At 35.5% G+C, this 21,679-nt stretch overlaps 1 protein-coding gene across 1 annotated transcript in view; it reads left to right on the top strand.

The window, feature by feature from the left end:
* Positions 1-12,984: 12,984 nt before the first annotated feature.
* Positions 12,985-21,679, top strand: part of CASD1 (CAS1 domain containing 1) — a 69,540-nt gene continuing 60,845 nt past the window's right edge. The window contains exon 1 of the mRNA XM_072784116.1: positions 12,985-13,006. The gene's annotated coding sequence lies outside the window, so the exon portion shown is untranslated. The remainder of the gene's footprint in view (positions 13,007-21,679) is intronic.

Raw genomic sequence — 21,679 nt, 5'->3', positions numbered from 1 at the left:
TGATATTATGTACACTATGTTCATTGCCTACATACAATAAAATTAGATATAGAAACTAAAATAGCAGAAAACAAAATAAAAACATAAAATAATAGTAAATGAAATATTTATTTTCTGGTTCTCAAAATTCTCATTAAATGGGTAGAGCATTTCATAATTGATGGTATCTTAAAATTGAGGAAATGTCAGCCCAAATTTCTTATTCAAAATTGCAAAATCCAGAAACTCTGAAAATCTAAACTGATTTTTATATTCATTTGGTAGCAAAAAATAATTTGATCTGAAATCATTGAGTAGCAAAAGCTGATCTAAATTGACAAGAGGCCATTTAAAGACTTTATTCTACTAAGAGTATGGATATTCCTATGTTAGTGACAAAAAAAATGGATATTTTTGAGTAAACAGTGCTGACCCAGGCCCCTCTGGGAGATAATAAATTCATACCTGGTACATGAATTTTTGGTATTATTCTAAAATCTAAAAATTTTTGAACTCTGAAACACACATCAGACCTCAAGTGGTCCTTATAGGAAATGTGGACTAGTTACAGTATTTCTTCTGCATTCTAAATTACCTAAGAAAAAAGGGTAACTAGGGGAGCTGTTCAGCTCCAATGCCTATTTTTCCAACTCCTAAAGCTTCCCAATTAAGTATTTTTCTGTGGCAAGACTACAATTTTATGGCTATCATAATATGCAAACTTAAACTGTTTAATTTTTTCTTTCTTTTCTTTCATGCGGAAAATGATGAAATGCAAACATTTTCCCTCGCTTAGAGGCAGAGTTTCAATATTAAGAAAAAAAGAACTAATATTTTCATTGTTAATGATTCAACATCCAAGGGTAATGAGCCATCAAAGTTTATTGTGTGGGGGGAAAAAGTCAGGAGAATAAATTCAAAGAAAGGGAAAATGCCAGTGAGGGAAGTCTGAATAGAGAGGAGTGGGTTTTCTACCACCTTCCCCCCATCCCTGGCTAAGAGGATGTTAGAAAGAGGGGAGTAAATGAAAGAGAGTACCAGGAGCCCCAGCAGGCTCAAAGCCCAAGAAAGAGCTTGCTACATGGGGAAGAAACAAGTGGGTAGATCTAATTAAGGACTATTGCCAAGAGCACTATTCCAGTGCCCAGAAAAGAATGGAAGGTGAGTAAGCAGGAACTCTCACTTGAGTGAGAATGTCACTACTTCAACTGATTTTTCTCTTTAGCAAAGATAAAGGACTTAATTAGAACCCAGGGCTTCACCTATTGATTTTAAGCAGGGATGTTGCCTTCTGGGTTATAGGCTTTTACTAATTCCTTACTGAATAACCCATTGAGGAAATCTCCCTCCTGATTATGATACTTCAGGACTTCTCTAAACTCAATATAGGAGAAATAAAATCCTGGACAACTAGTATAGTAATAATGATGGGGAAATCACTCCTTGCATTTCTGCTGCAGGGGAAGGAGTACAGAAAGGAATAATACTTTATTTTGTAAGTAGCCTAAAAGACTATCTTGCATCTGAAGGATTTGCAAACATAACAGCCTATGTTTCTAGCTATCCCAACATCTCTTTATTGATATTTGCTACTAGAAGTGTGGGCAGTTTTAGCTACTGAACCAATCTACAGACTTTGAAATAAAAAGTACAAGAAATCATATTAAAAATAACTGTCATGTACGTAACAAACTAAATGCAAAAACAGATTTTGTATAGGCACTACTAAAACAAACAAAAACAAACTCTAACAACAACAAAACCCTGAGCAACTTCTATAATCTTACAGACTATTTCCTATGTTGACTGGATCTATATCTTAAAACTCACAAAGGAGTCAAGCTCGTATCTTTCACACTTCCATGGACCATCATTCTACCCATTCAGAGATGCCTAAATTACATTAACACCTGAATGCATCTCTTCTTTAAGAATCTCCATAAATGAAAATACAAATAAAAAAACTATAATGAGACATCACCTCATATTTGTCAGAATGGCTAAAATAAAAAACACTAGCAAGGATATGGAGAAAAAGAAACCCTCTTGCACTGCTGGTTGGAATGTAAATTGGTACAGCCACTGTGCAAAACAGTATGGAGGTTACTCAAAAAGTTAAAAATAGAACTACCCTATTATGCCTGGGTGGCTCAGTGGTTGAGGATCTGCCTTTGGCTCAAGGTATGATCCCAGAGTCCTGGGATTGAGCCCCACCCACACTGTGTTCCCTGCATGGAGCCTGCTTCTCCCTCTGCCTGTGTCTCTGCCTTTCTCTCTCTCTCAGTGAGTCTCATGAATAAATAAATCTTTTAAAAAAAATACCTTATGATTCAGTAATTGCACTACTGGGTATTTACCTACAAAATACAAAAACACTAATTCAAAGAAATTCATGCACTCTTATGTTTATAGCACCATTATTTACAATAGTCAAATTATGGAAGCACCCCAAGTGTCCATCAATAGATGAATGAATAAAGAAGGGGTGGAATATTATTCAGCCATAAAAAGAATGAGATCTTGCCACTTACAATGACATGGATAGAGCTAAAGAGTGTTACGCTAAATGACGTAAGTCAGTCAGAGAAAGACAATACTATACGACTTCACTCATGTGGAATTTAAGAAACAAAACAAATAAGCAAAAAAAAAAAAAAAAAAAAAAAAGAGAGCGAGAGAGAGAGACAAACCAAGAAAGACTCTTACCTATAGAGAACAAACTGATGGTTACCAGAGGGGAGGTGGAAGGGAGAATGGGTGAAATAGGTGATGGGGATGAAGAAGTGCAGTTGTCATAATGAGCACTGTGTGATGCATGGAATTGCTGAATCACTATATTGCACACCTGAAACTAATATAATACTGTATACTCTATTACTACACTGGAATTAAAATAAAATAAAAATAAAAAATAGATAAGAGTTTCCATAAATGAACAAGCACAAGGAAGCATTATGTTAGATGACAACTTTCAAAAGAAGATAAAATCATGACTCTCATATAAATATAAAATTAACATATGTCAAAGGTGTTATTTAACCCATTAATTAAATGAGAGACCCATTACAGTGGGTTCAAAAGGAGACCTCAAAGAAGACACATTCATGAATCTGTAATATTGACACAAATTTGCAAAACTGGCTTTTCCACAGGAGGAAAAATGTTTTCCCTCTATTATACAAAGTTTCTGTATATGTCTACAGACAAAAATTATTTGCATTGTTAGCCATTTTCTACAACTTAACTTTACTCTGTACAGAGTTGTAAAATAGCTTAGAGACAAGATTGCACATTTCTAAAGGCTCAGATAATCCCCAAAGGCTCTAGCACTGTGCTGAAGATATAGACAGAAGTCTTCTTGCTTATTCCAAAGTCTTAAATTTCCCTTATAAGTACTACTTGAATGCAATTTTTAAACTGTCACAGCTATTTCTGTAATTCTATAAGTCAAGCTGAGGATTCTGTTTTAAAGGAAATGTTCATCATTCATGTGGATAATAGTCAAGGCTTTTTGATAATTGTCAAAGTATCAATGACAGTGAGTAGGCAGAAATGATTAGTTCCTGTTCTGATACTTACTAGATATACTTACAGTTTGCAAAAACTTAGGCAAGGATAAAGAGAGAGAAAAATATTTTGTCAATCATTACTTTAAAAGTAATGTTCAGTAGAAGAAACATCCTGATAGTCATCAACAGCAATGTCAATAAATATTTTTATATGTGCTGTAAAATTTCCGGGTAGAACGGAGATCAATAGAAGGATTTTCTACTGAGAGAAAATGTAGCAAGCAGCTCAAACTTTATTGGAAACATTATAAAGAGACCTAGCTCATCCAATTGTAATTCCTGAAATACTTTTTGCATTCTAAGACAAACAAAAATATAATGAATTAAATGCTAATGGTAACCAACATATTAACTGTGGATCAACATATTGATATAATAGGGTTTTTCTTGAATATATTATGCATTACATATGCTGAAGTTCCTTATATATAGCAGAAAGGAACCCAACCTGTTTTTACAATTTTAAATTATCACATCTTTGTGTAAATGTTATAGCATTCAACTGGGGAGGGGGGCTGTCTTTAGAATTTATTTGGTACCAAGTCTTTTGGTCAAAAGTAACACCCCAAATTAAGACACCAGAAAGTAACTGACTTTCTTAAAAACATTACTTACTAATATGACAGAATTATATTGCCCCAAAATAGAAGGATTTCCTTATATACTTTTCCAAAGAAAGCTGGGTAACTCTGCTTCCAGCTATTATAGAAAACATACTTCCGAATATTTCTCTTTCCAAAATCAAATATCAAATGCATGCAACAATAGTTTGACAACAGCAGAGAGTCCTGATGGCAGGCAGGACTTGAGAAGCAGCAGTCCTGCAGAAAAGGTAAGCACATGAGGTGAACTTACTTACTGTGCTATTCCCCCTCAAGGCATCTGCAGGTTTGTAGCAGAAACTGATGCTAAACATAAAGACACACCTGGCTTGCAGCACTCTTACTGGACTGAAGAGAGAATTAAGTAGTTGAGAGCAGCCAATGGGGTTAAGACGAGAAAGAGGAGGAAATACATAAAAGTGATCTTGGAATTCTGCACACAATTTTCCTGAAATGAGTTCACCATCTCCAAAACTGCACATACACAGAGCAAGACTCCCAGAAACCTAGCTGACACAGCAGCATGCTAAAGAGCTAGCCAAAAGCTTTAGTGCTAAAAAAACAAACAAATAAACAAACAAAAACAAAAGCTTTAGTGCTATGGTGGTACTAAGGACATATAGATTATAATTCAGGGATCACAAAAGTAGAAGGGATGTAGGAAATAATCCCATGATACATTTGAGAGCACAGAAAGGCTAGACCCTAGAAATAGGGCTATGTCCTAGGAATAAAGGCAAATTAGAACTAGACCTGTCCCATCAGAGTAGAAAATCCACTCTTGATCAGATCAAGGTGATTTTCCATATATCTCGCTTCCAGTCAAAATGAAATTACATTACCTTTGGGGAAGTACATCATCATCTAAGACCTCCATGATTTTTTGTTCAGGATGTCCAATACTCATCACATACTAATAGGGAAAATAAGAAATTGGAACATATAACAAAAAATTAGGAAATATTTGAGAATAGAAATAGAACTAAAGATGTGTGACCCAGATATTGGAATTCATGTTGGAGACTTTAAAATAACAACATTTAACAGCTACATATTCAGGAATGAAACTGGATGGCTTTCTTACACCATATACAAAAATAAACTCAGAATGAATTAAAGACCTAAATGTGAGACCTGAAACCATAAAACTCCTAGAAGAAAACATAAGCAGTAATTTCTTTGACATTGGTTGTAGAAACATATTTCTAGATATGTCTCCTTGGGCAACACAATCAAAAGCAAAGTTAAACTATTGGACTACATCGAAATATAAAGGTTTTGCACAGCGAAACAAACCATCAACAAAACAACAAGGTAATCTACCAAATGGAAGAAGATATTTGCATATTGTATATCTGATAAGGGGTTAATATCCAAAATATATAAAGAATTTATACAACTCAATACCAAAAAATCCAATTAAAATGAGCAGAAGACCTGAATAGATATTCTTTCAAAGAAAACATACAGATAACCAACAGACAGACACATGAAAAGATGCTCAACATCACTAGTCATCAGGGAAATGCAAATCAAAACCACAATGAGGTCTCACGTTATATATGTCAGAATGTATAAAAACAAAAACATAAAAAATAACAAATGTTAGAAAGGATGTGGAGAAAAGGGAACCCTCATACACTTTTGTGGGAATGCAAATTAGTACAGCCACTGTGGAAAATAGCATGAAGGTTCCTCAAAAAATTAAAAATAGAATTACTACATGATCCAGTAATTCTACTACTAGGTAAAAAATATATATCTATATTTACATATATTTAAATATACATTTATAAATACATATAAAAAGAAAACACTAATTCAAAGAGATATATGCACTATTTCTTATATTTATTGCTGTGTTATTTAAAAGAGCCAAGACCCGGTGCATGGAGCCTGCTTCTTCCTCTGCCTGTGTCTCTGCCTCTCTCTCTCTCTCTCTGTGACTATCATAAATAAATAAAAATAAAAAAAAAATAAAATAAATAAAAGAGCCAAGATATGGAAGCAACCTGCATCCATCCATAGATGAATGGATAAAGAAGGTGGGATACAGCTACAGTAGAATATTACTCAGCCATAAAGAAGAGATGATATAGATATAATGGAATATTACTCAGCCACAAAAAAGAATGAGATCTTACCATGTACAACCACAGATTGACCTAGAGGGTATTATGCGAAGTGAAGTAAGTTAGTCAGAGTAAGACAAATACCATATGATTTATTCACATGTGGAATTTAGGACACAAAACAAAGAAAAAAGAGACAAAAAAGACTCTTAAATCTAGAAAACAAACTGGTGGTTGCCAGAAGGGAGGTGAGTGTGGATGGGTGAAATAAAGTGGATTAAGAGCAGAGTGATCGTGAGAGGCACTGAGCAATGTACAGAATTGTTGAATCATAAGACTGTACACCTGCAACTAAAGTAACACTGTATGTTAATTTTACTTCAATAAAATTTGAAAAATAAAATAACAATGCTTAATATATTTGTAAAAATAGAGAAAAAAAGAAAGAATTTACCAAAAGACAGAAATCTACCAAAAAGAATGAAGCAGGAATTGTATAACTGAAAAAGGTAACAAATTAAGAATTCAATACATGAATTTAAAAGCAGATAAAAAGTAAAGATTAATAGTTTAATAACTAGTTTAAAAACTAGAAAACATCCACATGGAAAGTCAGAAAGGAAATTCAATGGGGACAATTCAATGGGGAAAGAATAGTCTTTTTAAAGGTGGCACTGAGACAACCTCATACCCACCTGCAAAAGAATAAAGTTCAACCTATAACTCAAAATTAACTCAAAGTGGATTGTAGCCCTAAATGTGAAGCTAAAGCCATAAAACCTGTAGAAGAAACGTAAGTGTAAATCTTGAAGATCTTAGATTTGGTGATGGTTTTTTAGATATGCCACCAAAGCAGAGGTGACAAAAGAAAATAAATAAGTTGGATTTTATCAAATTAAAATGTACTTTAAAAGATATTATCAAGAAAATGGAAAAAAATAAACAACTCCCAAAATGGACAAAAATATTAACAAATCACATATCTAATGAGAGAGATGCACCCAAAATATGTAAAGAACTCATACAACTCAACAATTAAAAAATAAAATAACCCAATTTTAAAATGGGCCCAGGTTTTCAACACATATTTCTCCAAAGGTCATACAAATGATCAGTAAGTACCTGATGCTCAAAATCATTGGTCAAATATAAATCAAAACTACAATGAGAAACCACCTCCCAGTTATTAACATTTTCAAAATAAAAAGACAGACAACAACAAGTGTTGGTGAGTATGCGGAGAAATGAAAAACTTCAAACTGTTCTGGTGAGACTATAAAATTTTGTAACCATTTTGCAAAAAAGCTTGGCAGTTCCTCAAAAAGTTAAATAGTATTAATATCTGATCTCCTAGTTCCACTTCTAGGTATATATCCAAGAGAATTGAAAATCAACTGATGAATCAATATAAAATTTCGTATATCCATATAATAGAATAGCATTTGGCCATAAAATGAAATGAAATATTTATACATGCTACACCTGGATAAATCTTGAAAGTATCATGCAAAGTCAAAGAAGCCACACAAAGGCCATTATTTTATGTGATTCCATTTGTATGAAATGTCCAAAATTGGCAAATTTATGGTGACAGACAGTTATCAGGGGTTGTGGAGAAAATGGAATATGGACTAGCTGGTAATGGGGAGAGGATTTCTTTCAGGGATGATAAAAATAGTCTAAAATTACATAGTATTTACAACTCCATAAATATATAAAATTAGACAATGTATTTACAACTCTATAAATATAATAAAAGCCACTGGACTGTCATACTTTAAAAGGGTGAATTTTATGGTGTATGAGCTATATCTCAATGAAGCTGTTATAAATGAAATTAAAATTCAAAAACATAACAAAACTGAATGTAGATACATGATTAAAAAAATACTATCAAAAGTTCTTCACTTAGAAGGAAAATTATCTAGCTGGAAGTTTTGTGATATCAGAATTAAGGAAAAGGACCAAAAGTTCAAAATGTAAGTAAATCTAAATTGGTATTAATTGATTTTTAAAAAGCATCTTGTACAGTTTAAAATATATGGAAACCAATATATATCACAGCAGCACAAAAGGGGAGAGTTGATGAAATCAGAATGTTTGCAAGATCCTTTCATTGTCCAAAAACCAGTAAAAGTACTAATTTAAGGTAGATGCTACTTAACGTAGGCAATGAGAATTCAAGGATGCATACTGTAATCTCTACATTAACCACAAAAGAATTTTTACTTTAATTTTTGGGGGTTTTTTAGAAGAGAGAGAGATTTGGGGAGGAGCAGGAGGGAGAGAATCTTAAGCAGGCTTTAAACTCAGGGCAGAACTGGATGCAGGGCTTGATCTCACGACCCTGACATCATGACCTGAGCAAAATCTGGAGTTGGATGCTGAACTGACTGAGCCACTGGGGTGCCCCTGGAAGGAATATTCTTATATGCATTGTTACTACCAACCTAAAAGAAGTAGAAAGAGAGTAATAAAATATACTTATTAATTCAAATAAAGTTAGTGAAGAAGCAAAAGAACCCAAAGGCAAGAGGAATAAAATCAAGCCAACATAGTAAATTTAAACACGAATATGTGACTAATTACTACAGTTCAAGGACAAAGTTGTTCAAGATGGATTTTAAAATCTGTCTGCTGTTTACAAAACAACCACCTTCAAGGTAAGAAAACAAAAGTTGGAGGAAATATATGGAAAAAGAGGTAAAATACAAATACTAGCCGTAAGAGGAGTGTTGTGACTATACTAAAATCCAATAAAGTAATCTTTAAGGCAAAATGTAATAGCTAGAAATAGAGACATAGAAATATAATTTTTAAGCAGTCAATTCAAAAGCACCCTACCACACAGGCATACTTCATTTTATTGTACTTCCTTTTACTGAGCTTTGAAAAACCCTTAGGGTTCTTTTGGAATTCAGAACATCTTGGATTTTAAAAAACTACAGATACTATCTTCTGTAACAACTCCGTGGGGGGAGAAGAGGGAGGTATAGCTTATAATCAAACATATTAATATTTCTTTAATCATACACACGAATATTCGCACAGAGTGATATAAATATAATCTATAAATTGCCACAGAGTAGCTCATGCCAGATCTGAACCACTTAACCAGTTTTCCATAAGATATGCTATTTCTTCCTCAGCTTTTCAATTTTCGAATCCCAAATAAGGGATCGTGGACCTGTAATAGCAAACACTCAAACTTCATTTATCGTGAGCCAGGAATATACTAAATGCTTTACATCTCAAAATATTTTACCCTGAGAAACACTGTGATTAGCTTCGTTTTACAAATGAGGAAACTGAGGCACAAGGACATTAAGTGATTTACTTAAGTTACCTATCTACTACAGAAGTGCAGAATCAGGATTCTTTTACAGAACTTCCTTCTTATCAATTTGCTATGGTGGCTTTCTGAAGTCTAATTTAAGTCCTAATTACCTGAAAAGCAACACATGTAAAGACCATTCGAAATAACAATTTCTAAATTCAGCTGGAGATCAGTCAGTTTCTGGCCAAAGGGACCATTAGAACTGTAGTAAAACTCCCCTGCTCTGTGTGCATTCTTGCACTGTGAACAGAAATAGAAAACCTTATTCAAAGTACCAATGTGTACAATATCCACCAACATGGGCCGATAACCACATTTTTTTTTCTCTGCCATGCTGGCAGTGAAAGAAATAGCAGGGAGTGAGAAATCGGTGGGGGAGGCAAGCAGAAGGGAAAATAGCATGTGAAAATCAATAGGATCCCAAGTGGGTAGACTTTTGTCATTCCCATGTGTTTATCCTTCTCTTGAGAGAACAGGGTAGCAAGTTGTCTGGGCTTGACAAAAAGTCACATTGCATTGGGTCTCCTCGATCTCTTCTTGAAGAATTATATAAAAGTCACATTAGAATGTTGGTTATTGATTTAGAACATTTCTCGCCTCTGATTTGCTCAATGTAGTAAATATAACTTGAAAAGCTTTACCAGAATTTTCTATAACTTAAATTCAACTGCAAAAATACAGTGGCTTCTTTGAGGTCTCTGTGGTAACAATAGCAGATTATTAGCTTTTCTTTCAAAATGAAATGACCAGCATTTTCCAAATTAGATTTCTTTATTTTTTAAGATTTTTTATTTATTCATTTATGAGAGACACAGAGACAGGCAGAGACATAGGCAGAGGGAGAAGCAGGCTCCCTGTAGGGAGCCTGATGCAGGACTCAATCCCAGGACCCCAGGATCATGACCTGAGCCAAAGGCAGACTCTCAACCACTGAGCCGTCCAGGCATCCCTCAAATTAGATTTCTTTATAGATACATAGTAACCATATTCTGTCCAAATATCTTCTGTTTAGGTGATTGGCTCTGCAAGCTAGGGTATAACTGTGGAAAAAATATTTTTTTAATGAGATGTTTTCAATGTTAGTCAAAGAAACAAAGTATTCATTGTGTCCCTGGCCATCCCAGATAGACAAATCTAGGCTGTGTCTGTAGGTTGAAAATCATTTTAATTATATCTCTATATATCCTTGTTGGAAAATCTGCCTTATTTTATACTCTTGTTTTCCTATTCCCATTTCATGCCTTGGGCTCCCACTCCATGTAATCACAGTGTTGGCTCTTACATTTGAAAAACAAGTTTAGGGAGATTAGGTTTGATTCTCCTTGGTGGAAATGCTGGCTTACAGTCATTATATTTATGGTATTCAGGGCACATACAGAAGGTAAAAAACAAAAACAAAAACAAAAAACAAAAATCTCTAAGAATCAAAGGGTCCAAGAAGTTATTTAATTCTGAAAAAATGTAAAAGCTAGCCTGATCCATCTTGAAAAATCCAAAACATGAATGAGAATATAACAATAAATGAGCCACTCACTTCTAAACCTCAGCCTTGAATGCCATCAAGTATTAAAAAAAAAAAAAAAGCATAAGATCAAATGGGCTAAAGTGAAAAAGGACAAAACTATATAGATGAAAGTTTCAAATAACTTAGTAGCGCTTATTATCTCTCTCCCCAAGGGCAGAAGGGCCATTACTGCCGCTGTGGGACAGTGACATATTCTCTTCATTGCTGAATTGAACCAATCTCCTCTCTTATGGGTGATCACAGCAAGGGTAAGTACACTAAGTGAATCAGGAAAAGAGATTGCTGGCGGGGATGTCTGCAGACAAGGCGTGAAAGAGCTCTTCTCTGGGTTTTACCAGGGCAATCACATTATGGGAAGAGAAACTTTCAATCAACTGGGAAGAAAAGGTTATTATCCCGGAAGTCCTCTTTTTTCACCTGATCACAATTAAACATCATGGATTAAGAAGAAAGAAAGTGTCATTTGAACAGCACAGTGGCCAAAGCACCTCAATGAGTACTTTGTTCATTTGATCTCACTTGTGACGTAGATGACTTCCTCCCTCATGACACCGGTGAGACTACAGCAGAGAAGCTGGGTAATTTATCCACCATCACTCTAGCAGTACGTGATAATTTGGGATTCAAACACAAGTCGGATTCTCACCCTAGAACACTTCTTTAGAGGCAGGAATTTGTCTTCCCTTCAGATTTGGTGTCTCTCTCTCCTGGTCCACAACAGGACAAACCCTCCTTGCTTTAGCAGTGGGTTAACAGCCAACTCATTATTTCACAGATTCAGTATTACTCAACCTCATTAAACTCTCAGCCTTCTGAGAATACTTGTGACTTCTATGTTTGCCCATATACAAATTGTACCTATAATCTTAATTTATGCCTTATAAATGACTCCCTAGTAGAGTAAAAGTTAAAAATAGAATTCTCCTGAACTCAGTACATGAAGGATCAAAGTTTCCCCTCAAGCTGGAAATGAGGGAAGTTGACCCTAAAATGGTTAAGCTTGGCTTGTAATAACTAATAACCAAAGATATGAAAGAGAAAAGTTGACTGTGTCCTGCCTGTATTAACAGTTAAAGAATGTTTATTTAACCAATTCCCTTTGTTCTGATTTCATATGCATCAAATAAGTTTCAAGTTATAATTTGGTACTTCGTGTTCAATTATCTACAGAAACAGAATGGACTAGTCATAGACTAGAGTTCTCTGGTTAGTGTGACAACTATATTTCCCATTAAAAATTAATAAATTGGCACTCAATTTTAGATATCAACCTGTGAGCTTGGTTTACATCAAAGTGTCACTGAGAAATGCATCCATCCTCGTTGAGTTGAATAAAACTTTAAAACTTCAAGCCTAGACAAGCTCAGGGCTGGATCATTTGCTGTGACAAATTCACCAAAAGAAAGCCTTCTCACAGGGTTCTGTAAGGTGTCTAGAAAGTCAGCTGCTGGCTTGACCCTGAAACACACTTCTCACAGACTGGGTCTGTCTTCACATTTCTATTACTTCTGTACACTAATGTTAACAATAGTAGCAAATTAATTGTTGGCATCCTTGTCAGCCTTATGTGCAGGAATTTGCCAAAAACAGAACACATTCTTCACAACTAACTGGGGGGAAAATACACTTCAGTTGTTGTCTCATCCCACTTGTGTCAGTTGTCCATTGTCAGTTTTAGGAAGAAAAACAAAATTAAAGAAGGGAGAGTCGATAATAATTGCCTCCTCTCACTACCAAGAACACCAAGCTAATGCACAAAAGATAACACTTAAAAAATATTCCAGACTTACAGGCTTTTTCCAATTTACTATACATGTTTACTTTCCCCGGTTTTGATAAGGAAATACAAGATTTTTTTTCTGTGCAATTTTTCTCTGTCTTGAACATCTGAAAGCAGACAGATTTGCAAATCCATCATCAAGGTAGGATACTGTAAATATATTTTATTCATGTTTACCCATGTTATCTAGAGAGTTGTTTGCTTTCCTACTGTTTCTGGGGAAAAGTGAGAGCTCTACTTCACAGGACTACCACAAACAACAGTAATGTAATTTCATGACAGCCAACATGAAGAAGCACTTCTCTATCAGTTTCTAGATGTATTTTGAATTAAATCAGCCAATATTTATTGAGTCCCTAATATGCGTGCTCAGCACAGAGAAATCCCCAAGTTTATATTCATGAAAATGTTATATTTGAAGGAGGTTTTATGTGTTTATTTGAAATTGTGTTGAGACTGAGACAGAGACTGGTGGGGGTCTTCATTTGTTCTCTCATGTTGCTACCATAAAAAAATGTGTTTTCCTTTTTCTGTGAAAAGTGAAATAATATCTATAAGCCTCAGTTCTAACTCTATTATGGGTGAAGGAAAATTAAAATTTAACTTGAACTCTCTGCCACAGAAGTCCAGTGATCATTAATAGATTCTGAAACTGGTTAACACAGAGATGGCTGCTGCCATGTACAGCCATACAGTCTCGTAGAAAGAAAGTATGCCTCTATTGCTAGAAACTCTAAGCAATATCAACATATGAACCACCCTATTCTAATTCATCAATAAAATGTTGGTGAAAAAGGGAGAAGAAAAAATGTTCTACAAATAATAAATATCCATAACAAAAATATGATTCCTTACCTCTTGTATGAGCCCTTTTTAAATATATTTTTGCACTTATTGTTTCTATAACATAGAAGATGCAATATTTTCTGAATGTGTGAGGAGACTGAGGAACCAAATTCCTCTGCAGCCTGGGACAATGTCCTGGGAATGCATTTTCAGGATGCCTTTGGCAAAAGAAGAAATGCACTGATAAGAACTTGTAATTTTGCTAGGTTTTGGAGAATGGATTGTGCTGAGAGTTACACTGCTGTCTTTCCCATGAGTGAACATAAAACCTCTCGGAGAACTAAAAGGTGCAATGTTGCTGATTAGAAGTAATATTGAAAGTTCCACAGACTGAATTTTGGTGGCTTAGGTATATTTTGCTCTTTGTGTGTATGTGTGGTGGTTGTTGTTGCTTCTTTCTTTCTTTGGTGTAGTGTTTTTAATCTCCCTCCGTTGACCTTACCTCAACTTCTATTTATTTATAAACCTTCTCTATAATTCCAGTGTAAACTAAGCCAGCTTCTCTAGTCTCTGTGATTGAATATGTGTGGGGACAATCATCACCAGCCATTCTACTTCAAGGCACTCTGATGTCCTTTTAAGGGAAGATTTCCCCTTTTGGTGTATGATCATAGTTGGAAAGTAATTGTAGGTGCCTGCCCTGTCGGGTTCCCATCTCTAAGTACAGCTAGAGAGTGGACACATGACCTAATGTCAGCCCCTTGGAGGTTTTCATCTTATACTATGAAGCTGAGCAAGTGAGGCAAGAACAAAACGAATGGTTGACAGTCATATGCAGCAGTGTCAATATACCAGACCGTATGCCATGGTGGTTGTGCTTCCTGCTTCTCTGCCGTTCAAGACTCTCTAGGATAGTCCATGTTCCCATGCCCAGCCCCTTACCTAACCTCCAACTAATTTTGAGAGGCCCCCGATACTTTTTTGAAGTCCATTCAAATTTGCTTCGTCAGTGAGCTTCTGTTGCTCACAAATGATACCCCTTACAAACATACTCTGTAAATCAGCACCTCATTATACACTTTCCCATAATTTTTGTAATTCAGTTTTGTCTCCCCAACAGGATTGTAAGTCACAGAGTGGATATTTACTAAATTCTGAAAATATTAGGATAGAGGGTAACATAAGCTGAAGGGGATTTAAAAAAGAAGTGATAGATGAAGAAACACACTACAGCTAAAGCGATTTGCCGTAGTTCACATACTTAGTAGTGGGATCAGGACTAGAACAAGGATTACCTGCTCTGCTGTTTATTACTATTTCCACCAGAACAAGCTTCCTCCTTGTTCGTTAAGTCATTTGGGGGGAAACATTAAGACTAAACCATGAATCATATTCTCAGATAATATTCAAAGAGAATATAACATGCATTCAAACAAGGAGCCCTAAGAGCAGTTATAGAGCACTCTAACAAAACAATAGAACCGCATCAGTCATTTTAGGATGTCATCCCGCAGAGCTAATGGAACACAGGAAATAATTCCCAAGAATGTGCCAAAGAAAGTAATTTCCCATAAGAACCCAAGGAAATATACTCCTATAATGATGACTGCAATAACTGATATACTATTCATAAGCCTTCATTTATCATGAGCTTTATAGAGTTATTTCCATACTGAACAGAAATTTCTCTCTCCGTTTCTTCCATGAGACAGCTGCAATACTTAATGTTCCAGGATTAACCAAAAGGTATCATGTTGGATTCAGAGTGACTATTTGCATAAGTGTTGCAGGGAGAAGTTTAAGAATTGTGCCAAGAGGTCTGTAATTCACATTAGAGAAGAAGCCAGGAACATTGCTGCAAGACAGCCGAGCACACGTCCCTTGCTGTCTGTGCATTCTTTAATGTGGTTACGGAAAAACTGCACTCTAATGAGAGACAATGCATACTGCTCCTGCCAGAGATTTCCATCTCTGGGATTTAGAGATAAATCCAAGAGGAAAGATTTCCTGTTCTGGGATTTAAATCATAGATATCAAAGAACAGAACCTTTAGCTGCCATGTTTTCATTGTTTCCCACACATTTTCTATGTTAACAAATTAATAGTTTGCTTTTTCTTTTGGCATGATTAATATAAACTATTTATAGCTGCATTTTAACCCGTAACTTCAATCTTATAACAAGCAGATATATCATCTAGAATCTAGATGTCAATTATAACTACTTAAGTATGGGCATCCCCCTGATGGGCAAGGATTTAATCCTTGGGTATGAAGAGTTGAATGAGATGAAAACCTGGAGTAACATAAATGAATTTTTTATAACTATCTGGATATAATAGTAGTACTGAGGTCCTAAGAGAACAGATGTAACATGTCTTAGTAGTTTCTTACCTCAGAGACTAGAAGTACTTAGAATTATGTAGTATATGTGATTCATTAAATGAAATTAGGTTAACCAATCTACAGGGAGGCTAGGGCCAAGAAAATGCTTGAAATGTTTTGAGAAAAGCCAAGTTGTCATCAAAATATTTTAACCAAGGCCTACAAGGCCCTCTGTTAGTTGGCCTCTGCCCACTTTGCCAGAAGTATCTTCTATCACCCTTAGCCTCACTTAACTAAACTCTACTCACACTGACCTTATTTCTTGATACTACCTTAGAGCATTGTACACTTTTGTCCCAGAGTTTGGAATGAGTGCCTCTTTCTCATGGATGTCTTCAACCCAAAGAGCTTCCCAGACCACCATAGCTAAGGGAGCTTCCTACTCACTGCCATCTGCTTCAGAGTTACTTTCTACTCAGTCTTCCATCTGCTTCATAGCATTAATACCAAATACAATTATCCCACCCAGTTTGTACTCGAGGGAAAAACATGAACAAAAACAGATGAAAACACATTCTTTTTTTCCAACCATTGCCTTCAACCTTGCACTGTTCAATTTTCCTTTCCTGCCTTTTAACAATAACTCAGGCAGTTCTCAAAGCTGTTGGGTCACTTTCAGTTATTAAAAATCTAGACAAGCTCATTTATAAACCTCAGTCTCATTGTCCTCAGGATTTTTCTTCCCAGCATCTTCCTTCACTACTCCTCTCCAATCCTTCCAATATTAGGGCTTCTGGAATTGGGGATAAAAAGGAAGAAAATATAGCCAAGATCTTATGTAACTGTTTCCTTGTTGGCAGTTCTCTCTTGGTCACTCTCTGGATAACACTATCTAGCCTTTGATGCTTTCCCTGCAGTGAGATTCCAAAGGCTGGTTCCCCAGAAAACTCTGAGGGATCCCTGGCATTTGCAATCCCATTGTGGCTCACTTCTACAAACTTCCCACAGCAGCTACCCTAGTAGTATACCACAAAGTTCTTGGTTGTCAAGACCTCCTCACCAGGTAGGGTTATCAGAAGGTCAACCCATCTACAGTTATAATATATAATATCAATATGAGCTGAGGTGTGTGTGTATATAAACATATATATATGTGTGTATATATGTATATATGTGTGTGTATATATGTATATGTGTGTGTATATATATTCACACACATATATATATTCACACACACACACATATATATACATATATATACTCTCTCTCACACACACACACACACACACACATATATATATATATTCACCATGCCAAGGTTAGAGGATAGGCTACTTCCCCTCTCTGATTTTGTTTCTGATTTTTTTCCACAATATAGAAATGGCAGAAAGGCTGATCAGTGAGTACATGCATAAGCATTTGACCCAATAGAAAACAAGAGATAGTCTCACTTTCTGCAGATACCCCCAATCTCTATAGATGGCTATCTTGAAGCGTCCCTCCCTCAACTTTTGAGGTTAAACATTCACATGACTTTTAGAGGACACCCCCTCAACTCTGCAAAGCACAGGAGAAACAAATACAGTAGAGGAAAAGCTAAGCACTCTCACTTCAGGCAACTGATTCTTTCTCTCTCTGTCCCCTCTCTAATCCCCTCTAAGAGAGGTGGAATAAAAATGGAAAGGGTAGTTGGCCAGGCTCTTGGAAGAATTACCTAAGCAACTACAGCCTTGAGGGGATGTCTGTCCCCACTTCTTCACTGTTGTCTTCAGAATCTGTGAGTACTCAGCATTTTTTTAACCTCAGATTTGGCTTCTAGCCATCAATCTAAAAGTTTCTAACCAACAAAACAGGTCCTTACTAAGTATCCTATATTAAATTTTACTTATGTATATTTATTTTTTAGCACCTCCCACCAAAGGAAAAGTTTTAAAAGGGCAAGAATGCCCTAATTCATTACCATATCCCCCCAGTCTCTGGTATAGGGCTTGGCACATCTGGGGTGCTGAATATATTAATAGTATAATGATAGAATAATGGAATCTAAGGAAAGTTATAGTTTGGGGGTTTTATTACTCTCCATGTACAGAACAAGAAAAGGCATCCTAAGACTACAATAGTGAACAGACTAACTGCTGTAACAAGATAGTGACCAAACTGTAACTAGAATCCAAGGTCCCCACACTTTCCTTTTCTTTCTCTCCCCTTCTCTTCCCTTATTCCCCCATCCCTGTTGTCCCTTGTCCCTCTCTCCTTTCCTCCTTCCTTCCCTCCTTTCTTCCTTTTCTTTCTTAAACAAGGAACAAAGCAATAGACTACCTCGTTTCTATGTATGGATAAAGAGAGATTTTATTAAGGTGAAATTTTTGAAATGTTGGGAAACCAGAATAGCAAGTTGATTAATTTAGAGCAGAGATTTAACATAAAACTGAATTTCAAAGGACCTTAAGCTAAGCAAACAGTAATATTTCTACAAACAAGAAACCTGGTGTTCTTCATATCTTTAATTTGAAAAAGATCCATGGTCATATTAATACCTTTCACCCAAACTTTTAGAAGAGAGGATAATATTTCTCCAATTTCCCCTACTTTTTTTTCTTTCTCTCTCTCTCTCTTTGCTTTTACTCAGAATATTCTCTAATCAAATTCACACTGGGAAGAAGAAAACTACTGAGAAATGTCTTCCTCCATTCATTTCAGGACTTTCTCAAATTCCCACCTGATTTTTATATGTAGGTCTACAAATGATTTCTAGTCAAGTGCGTCAGAAAAGGTGATATAGGGGAAGAGAGAGAAAAATAAAACAAGACAAAATCAGAGTCGGAGACAAACCATAAGAGACTCTTAACTATAGGAAACAAACTGAGGGCCACTGGAGGGGAGAAGGGTGGGGGGATGGGGAAAGTAGGTGATGGTCATTAAGGAGGGCACTTGATGTATTGAGCACTAGGTGTTATATAAGACTGATAAATCACTGAATTCTACCTCTGAAACTAACAATAGATTATATATATGCTAATAAATTGAATTTATATATATTTTAAAATATGGTAAAGAAAAAAAAAAAGAAAGAAAAGAAAAGGTGATATATTCTAAGTCAATTCCAAAAGGGAAAGTCAAAGGATTTACCCAGGGGCTATCATGCTGAGCAAGCACACTATTTTTACTTAGATTTCATGACTACTTGAGGGAACCATTAAAATAGGTCTAATGATAATGGAGTGCATGGCAATCTACCCTCTCCCAACCAAAAGCCTCTTTTGACTGTCATGGAACTTAAATTTCTAAAATGATCCCTTGTTAAAATACTTCCTTGATTTTCCCTTCGTTATCTCTAGTGCCACGCTGGTCATTATCCTAGCCCACATGAAGCAACCACTAACCACTTTGGCAATTGCCACACTTGTAATGAATGATTTTTGAATCTTCCTTCCCACTTACACATCTAAACAACTACCAAATTGTATAGTTTCTATTCCTAAAGCACTTCTCAGAGCTGGCTCATTACTTTCTACCATCAGGCCAGTCAATCTCATTGTAGAGGAATATTATGCTTCAACGTAAAAAACAAAACAAACAAATTTAAAAAACCGTACTATTTAGTCATACTGTTCCAAGTATCTGATTCTAGTCTTTGAGTTACTTTATAATTTTGTGAGATATAAATAACCAATAACAATGGATAATAATTATTTTCTATAATTGTGTAAATTCTGTCTGGTGGAGTCAATAAACTTTCCTCCCTTCCCACCCACCCCCATGAGGCCAGTTTTACCTCCATTTGTACATTTATTTCAATATTCCTGATTTTTGAATCTTTCCTTTTTTTAATATAATTCCCCCTTGAACTTATGACACCTTACCAGTTTCCTAATTCATGAGATAAATAAAATCTTGAACACCTATTAAGCTTTATATCTGTATGAACTTTATGATTTTATCTTTTTAAGAAATATATTTTAAAGTCCAACAACGATACACTGTCACTTCTTAACATTCAAGGTCATCAGTAATATGGCCTCTTTGGCCATCCTACGCCCCATGTAAACTCATCAATACTAAAATAGCCTAAATCTTTGTGAGTATACTGTGGGAGCTTTTATTTCCTTTTGCTAGTTCTTGGCCAAGACTATTCATCTGTTCATGTCTTGTCTAACTCCACAGCTGGACCAGTGAGTACACTGGACCACTGGGCCAATCTTGATTTCATGGTCAAGGAAGTACCCTGTATATATGGAAGTCTGGTTGCTGCACAGCCAAGGAGTTATTCCTCACTGAAAATAGCAGTATTTGGGAATCCAGTTTTATGATCTAATTGCTAGATGATTCTGTCAGGACGTAAGAGATGATAAAGGATCTGTTTTGTTAACCGCTTTTTGTTATCTGATTGCTATGTATGAATTCAGCTCGGTCAAGAAAACATTTTATTCTCACTGAAAGTAGAACATCCCTTTGAGATCTGCTCTTGCAGTTGTCATGGTTCTGTGTTTATTGTTAACCTATGATTGAGGTGGTAAAGCTGCAAGCTCTCAGCAAGTCTGTGCATCTGTAACCGAGAGAAACATAGACCTCTCACTGTGTGTTTGACGTTTTCCTGCCTATTGAGCATATAAATAAATTACAAAGTCTCTCAAATCCAAATTGCTTCAATCTAATAGGTTCATATAGAAAAATAAGCACTTATATAACTCTAATATTCCCAAGTTCCTCAGGAAATTAAAATAAAATGGACATGTAAAACTAGCCTTAAAAATTTCTTACAGAAACCTCAAAGTCAGAAGCAAGTTTGCATAAAAACACAAGTCCATGTAATAAAGTTATATCTTTTACAATCTAGGTGAGTTTGGTAACTTTTGGTTTGAAAACAGCTATCTGATTCTCTACTGGTTTTACCAATGTGATTGTATTGGTTTGCTATCGCTGCATGACAATATTGCCACAAACTTCTAGGCTTAAAGCAATACACATTTATTAACTCACAGTTTCTGTTGATCAATCAAAGCTAAGTTCATTAGGCCTACTGCAGTAAGGGATAACACCACCTTGAGAGATCGTAGTAATGGCTCAAAATGGGGAAATTAGGGGAGGATAATTATAGGGCTCGGGGATCTGGACTTAAGTGGTTGAAGGCAAGTTTGTCAAGACAGAAAACTAATTGACACGGGGGACAGTCCTTGACATAATAGTTTAGGATTGAGAAATATAGCAAGACCAGCTTCTTGACATGAGTCTTAATAAGTAAATGCTTTTTTTATAAGCTACCTATTTGGCCAACTGAGCAATTTATTATCCTGATAGGAGACAGAGCTGTTTGGCCAGATGAACAAATCATATGGATAAATTGCTTTTCAGGAATTTCCTAAAGCAAACAGTAAAATTGTTTATTAGTTTATATCTTTATCCTCCTGAGCAAGAATTTCCTGGAACAAGTATTAAGTCAAATTGATATGGGGAATCTCAGCTATATGAATACAAAGGATCTAAACTAAATTCTTAAGTTTTAATTCCGATAAATGATTTGCTAAGTTGTAGTATGTACACTTAACCAAGTGATTCACTAATTTAAAATACAAAAACAAGTATATGTGACTAGAGAGTTTTACATGTGTATTCAGGAGTTTTGCCAATGTGCTGAACAGTATATGATACTTCTACATTTCCCTTCCAGTTTTCACTATGAAATATAAATTAGCTAATTTGACTGAA

The sequence above is a fragment of the Canis lupus genome, chromosome 18 (assembly GCF_048164855.1).
Source record: "Canis lupus baileyi chromosome 18, mCanLup2.hap1, whole genome shotgun sequence".
In the NCBI taxonomy this organism is placed as follows: Eukaryota; Metazoa; Chordata; class Mammalia; order Carnivora; family Canidae; genus Canis; species Canis lupus.
This window is presented reverse-complemented; position numbering and strand designations above follow the sequence as displayed.